This window comes from Tamandua tetradactyla, chromosome 3 (genome assembly GCF_023851605.1).
Source record: "Tamandua tetradactyla isolate mTamTet1 chromosome 3, mTamTet1.pri, whole genome shotgun sequence".
Taxonomy (NCBI): domain Eukaryota; kingdom Metazoa; phylum Chordata; class Mammalia; order Pilosa; family Myrmecophagidae; genus Tamandua; species Tamandua tetradactyla.
The window spans coordinates 39,249,755-39,255,965 of NC_135329.1; the positions used below are offsets into that span (position 1 = coordinate 39,249,755).

Consider the following 6,211-nt stretch of genomic DNA (forward strand, 5'->3'; position numbering starts at 1 on the left):
ACAAAACTGCTTGATTCTTATCTTTCCACCTACAGGAAACATGCCCTATAGGAAAACACCATCTCCTCTACTTACTTTTTATTCACATAGATTTTCTATTGCCTTATTAGGTGCAGTTTATAGAGTAATTCATTGTTGTAAAACAGTTCTTTAAGAAGTTAAGCTAAGCTTAATAACTGAGGTTTTTCATTTTTATTAATGTGCATTATTCACTGTTAAAATAAAAACGATTTCAATATTTAGAATGAGCCTCTCCACTATTTTCATAGAACACATCAAGATCTGTAAATATGTCTAATATTTACGAGTTTCTTTGCATACAAAACAGAACTATCCTTGTAAAATGTATTTACAGCAAAAACTTGATATTAACTACTTATTATCCCTTTATAGGATAACCAATTAATATCATTTTTAGATTTTATTTTAAGAATTTCCTTAGTCATATGAATTTTCCCTTGAAACATAATTCTATTAACTGGCCAACATATGTGATAAAAAATTTAATGACTTGTCCCTCTTAGCCTTGCTCAACATTTTGTTATTCATCCAATTAATTCTGCAATATTTATTTGATGCTAATATGCGCCAGGTGCTTCTCTCAATTGGGAAATAGAATGGTAAATAAAGCAGAATAAATCATTCTTTGGGGGGATATAAAAAATGAATTAGTAAATTTTATCATTTTTAGGTCTTAGATGGAGATAAATGACACAGGTAAAAATGTACCAAAAAAAAAAAAAGTTAAATGTGGGTTTCCCTGTTAACTGGGGTGATTGGGACGACCGTGTTGAACCGTGTCTCATCTGCTCCTCTGCCACTGGTGACTCCTGCCCCTGTGCTGTCTCCTGCAAATGCAAGGAGTGCACATGCGCTTCCTGCAAGAGAAACTGCTATTCTTGCTGCCTCCTGGACTGTGTCAAGTAGTCCCAGGGCTCTTTCTGTAAAGGGGCATTGAGACAAGTACCACTGCTGTGCTTCCGGGTGGTAGGGGAGTGAGAGAGCACTGATCCGAGATGTAAACAGAGGAACACGTATAAACCTGGATTTTTTTGTCCATGCACCCTCATTTGTTTGCTACTTTCCTTTTTTCTGTGAAATATGTAAGGAATAATTAAAAACTCATTGATAAAGTGGAAGAAAGAGAAAGAGGAGGAGGAGATATTTACTAAAAAAGGGAGGGAGACAAGCAGAACAGTATCTCAGACAGGAAGATCAATGCGGCAAAGGGCCAGGGTTGGGAATGTGGTGGGCATGTTTGAGGGACAGTGAGGAACCAGTGAGGCAGAAATAGAGTGAGCTAAGAACAGGCTTGGGTCAGAGACTGCATGGGAAGTGGGAGGGCAGAACTTTTGTGAGGAGTCTGGCTTTCATTGTGAAAGAGGTTGGAAACAGGTACAGAATTTTTTAACAGAAGAGTTGAGAGTTGCTGTGTTTATTTTCCTAATGCAATGGTAGCCACGGGTATATCTTAGGAAGAAGTTATTCAGTTCACAAAAGTGAACTGAAATATTAGGCAACAATAAATCAAATAACCCTACAAGAGGTATTATAAAACTAGTGAGTCAGTCATATAGATCAATCAGGAAACATTTTTTGAGTGCTTACTATTTATTGAGCATTCTGGGAGTACAGAAGAATTTTATAATTTCTAGGTTTCAATCTACTTGGAAAGATGTAGCCAATATGTGTTATAAAAAGAATAAACGATATAAGCAGCATAGGTTAAGGATAAGTAGTAGTTGGACAGGGATTTAAAGGCATTAATGATATTCCATTTCTTAATGTGCTTTCTGATTTCACAGGTGTTTGATTTTTTATCATTATTTTACTTCACATACCACATGCATAGGAACATATGCCAAATATGTGCATATATTCATATTTATGAAATAGTTCATAATATAAAGAAACAAAAAAGCATGATACAAATTATTAATGCTTTCTGATTTAGTGAAACAGAGATCAAATATCTACAGTCATAAGGAAAATTTCTTGGAGAGACCAGACTTGACAAAAGGAGTGATCCAAAATATAGATAAAATGTAAAGGAACCTTGTACTTGTACTGTGCCAGGGGTCTTTTAAGCTATCAACATTCAACTTTGATGCTGGACAAGGTACAGGTGACTCAACAGACCAACTTCAATAAAGGAGAATGGCAGAGAAAAGCACAACCGGTAATGGTATCTGCGAGCATGAATGTCAAAACACAACTTTCAATCTAATCCAGTGAGAATTCACAAGAAAGGGAAGACAACAGAAATGGAAAAATAAAGTGCAGCATTCTTTCTATTTTCAAGATGTTGTCACTTTTAAAGGTCCCTGACTTGCCCCTGAAACTTTGCAGCCAATGGATTAAAAGAAGTCCATTCTGAGCCTAGCATCTGACATGTAAAAATAACAATATCTTCAAAATATACAGCTTTTCCAATAAGAGGGATTTGATGGGAATGGAAAATTCCTTGGTAGAGTGAAAACATCATTTTGAATGGACTGTAATTACTTGGTTAATGTTTATGGGAAAAAATGATTTCTTGTACTCTTTTTCTTTTGGCATGGGCAGGCACCAAAAATCAAACCTGGGTCTCCAGCACAGCAGGCGAGAACTCTGCCACTATGCCACCATTGCCTGCCCAATTTCTTGCACATTTTTAACTAAACAAATATTTTAAACTGAATTATTAGAAAGACAATAAAAGAAAATCATGCTAAAATGCATATTGAATTTGAAGCAAGTGGTTCATTTTCTCCTTTCCAATTAAAAAAGAAATCTACACTGCAACAACAGCCACAAAACCCTGAAATACATTTTAAAATATTTACAAGAAAATCTGACATCTCCCTGGATGGCTGAATTATTGCAACAATGAAGATTCACAGATGCTAGCAACTGGGTAGCATATGATCAGAAATAATTATCAACATGTTTCTCTCATATGACGTCTCTCATTAAAATGTAATTTGTCATATTGGAGAGTTTCTAATACCTTAAATCATATTTCATTACTGTTTTAGTCTGCCAGGCTGCCGAAATCAATATACCAGAAATGGTTGGCTTTTACAGTGGGGATTTATTAGCTTACGAGCTTACAGTTCTGAAGCCGTGAACATGTCCAAAAATCAAGGTGTCATCAGGCAATGCTTTGTTCCTAAAGACAGGCTACTGGCAATCCTGGACTTCTCTGTCCTATGGCAAGGTACATGGTGGCATCTGCTGGTCTCTCTCTTCTTTTCCAGATTTCACTGCTTTCAGCTTCTGTGTTTTGTGGATTTTTCTTTGTCTGAATTTCATCCTCTTATGAAAGACCCCAGTAAGAGGATTAAAACCAACCCTGGGCCATGCATTAACTGAAGTAACCTAATCAAAAGGTCCTACTTATAATAGGTTTACACCCACAGGAATGGATTAGCTTTAAGGAAATACCTTTCTGGGGTCCATACAGCTTCAAACCATCACAATCACTGAAGTTTTAATATATTTTTTAAAATCAGATTTCCTTTTATGTTGTCAACAATAAGAAAATCCATATTTTTTGTGAAATTATTCTTGTGAAAAGTAACAAGTATCTGCTAAAATTATAATATATAATTTGTGGTCTTAATTTATGCTTCATAATTGATAATATTCATATTTTGCTTTGAATGAAACAGGCACTGTAACAGGACCCTCACTTTTACTTTTTGGATATTCAAAATTATATTATTGGCTTTTATTAATTACATCGCTTTAAAACTTTCAGGAGGCTTTTATTATTGCAAGAATGAATCTTCTTACTAAATCAGTGTAGATCATTCTTAAAGAAACCATATTGCTTAACTATAGGGGATTAAAAAATGAAGTCCTATCAATAAAATATTCAATGCCTCTAGCCAAGTGTCATCTTTTATGTCATGGATTCATAGAAATAGCCTTCAAATAGATATTCTTCACCTAAATCTCTCTGTTCAGAAGCTATACCAAATTTCCTTGGACTGAAATGTCTGGTATAAATGATGAGAATACTTGTCTTATGACACAGAAAGGTGTTGACTAATGCTGCTATTTGTCAGAGACAGTGTCTTCAAGTTCACATTGTCATAAAAATCACTTGAAGTATGACTATAAGTTTAAACAACTATGAAGCATTGAGGTAGAAATGTCATGCATGACAGTGATAGAGATGCTACAGTGTCCTACCAGACAACTAAGATGGGGCATATTTTATTATCTCTTTCTTGAGAGCTCTTTTAACACTAACTTTCTATCTCTTTTCATCACTGGTAAAAGTCTAAGAAGTGTGGAGCTTCTCCTAGGCTTAGCTGACCCCAGAATATCTTTTTCCCTCCAACATTTACCCAGGGTAGAAAAAGGGAAACAAGAGATGGGAAGTGAGAGAGTCCAGGCAAGCCTTTGAATTATCTCAGGCTAGGATGGGCCATTTCCTCTGAATGAAGATCCTAAGGGAGAAAAGGTTCAGGTCAACATGAAAGAGAGTGACATAGAATTAGGGCACAAAGGAGGTAGCGTTGGAGGATTTAAAAACCTCTGCTATTCACAATACTACTTTACAATTGTAATGATGACAAATGTCTCTGACTATTAAGAAAGACTGTGGCAAAAAAGATTTTGTCCTCTCTGATCCCAAGTTACTCTGACCGAATGAATTCATCCTGTTTATATTGAGTGGTGAAATTTTTTCGTCACTGCATTTGTCTTATGTTGGAATTTCCCAAACAAAGAACTGAAAACCAGTCATTTACTTGGGGTGAGATCCTAACAGGTATCAGTAACGGGGTGAGAGGTGAGCTAAGAAAGGGAAAGAATGCAGTGAAAGATGTATTATTGAGCCGGTTTTCTCTGGGGACAGCAGCATCTGCTGCATTCTTTTCTTTCCCAATGTGATGCAATTTTATTTTACTATGATTTTTTTCTTCAATTTAATTTTAAAAAGATGGATTTTTTCCTTATATAGAAAGGAATCTTGTGTAAGTATGGCTGGTAGTGTACAAGGCTTCAGGCTCTCCTCCTGTGTTTTTAGGAGTTATTATTTCAGGGAGCATATCTTGCTATTCATTAATACTTAGTAGCTAAGATGAGTCCAGTTTTCCCAGTTATCCTCATATTTTATTACAAAAAAATTTCAAGACCATGTATTATTCCATTTACTATCCTAAACAATTAGCATAGTGTGAAATTTATAGTATGTACACAATAAATATTTATTGAATGAATGAATGAATTCTTATATTACAATTATTCTTTTGGTAGACCCGTGTGCTATTCAAAAAGTTTTCTAGGCTCTCTTTCACAATGGATAAGACCACTTGGCTTTTGTAACTATGTTTTACTGTCAGAGAGGACTTTGGAGTTTATTTTATCATTGCAAACATCTAAGGTCACTGATTAGTTCATGACACCATTGCAGGTAGACAAGGAGTATATAATTCCTCAACTGAACGGGGCTTTAGTTAGGTGCTGTTTTTCAAATAAAGAAATCGATGCAGAGAGACAGACCAAACCTGTATGAATTGTGTTTTGTCAAACAAAGCTGTCACAAGAACAAATATTGAGTCCATTTAGAAAACTGGGAATTTTGCTGTAATTGGATCAAAACTTCCTCAGGGTTTGGAACTATATAAGCAGTGAGGAGGTTGCAGATTTTCACATTTCATTTGTATTCTAGGTTTAGAATTTCTATCAGAATTATTAAGCCAACGATTGTTTATTGCAGTTTATCTGAGAAAAGGCAATAAGCCAACACTGTCTTTGGAAGTAAGTTATAAGATACAGTTGTCTTATTTCCCTAACATACCTGCCTCTTAAAATGAAGGTAGAGTTTTGCTTACACTGAGCAAAGAAATAAATGGCCTCTTATATAATAGAATCTATCAGCAAAAGTGTCTTTATTTTAATGCTGCTCTATAATTTTAATAACTATTTCAATCAGAACTATCACATTTCTGTGACCACTGAAGTGTCAAATAATTCTAGACTATATCCTTCTTTTATTCTTCTTCCAGAATCAATTTCTTGTGAAATAAATGGAGCTTATCTCATTATAAATCCAGCCAGATAATTTATTTTTAAAAAGTTTCTTTTAATTTATTTATTTTACATCAGAAATAGCTTGTGAATATTACTTATCTCTGGCACTTCTAAGTGAAAGGATTCCTGTTATTTATTAGTCATTTCGGTTATACTTGACCTGCATTTCTAAGAGAGAAATTTT

The 6,211-nt window shown here is 34.8% G+C and overlaps 1 pseudogene; it reads left to right on the forward strand.

Annotated features, from left to right (window-relative positions):
* The first annotated feature begins 723 nt into the window (after positions 1 to 723).
* LOC143675540 (metallothionein-1 pseudogene) lies at positions 724 to 991 on the forward strand (annotated as a pseudogene).
* The last annotated feature ends 5,220 nt before the right edge of the window (positions 992 to 6,211 follow it).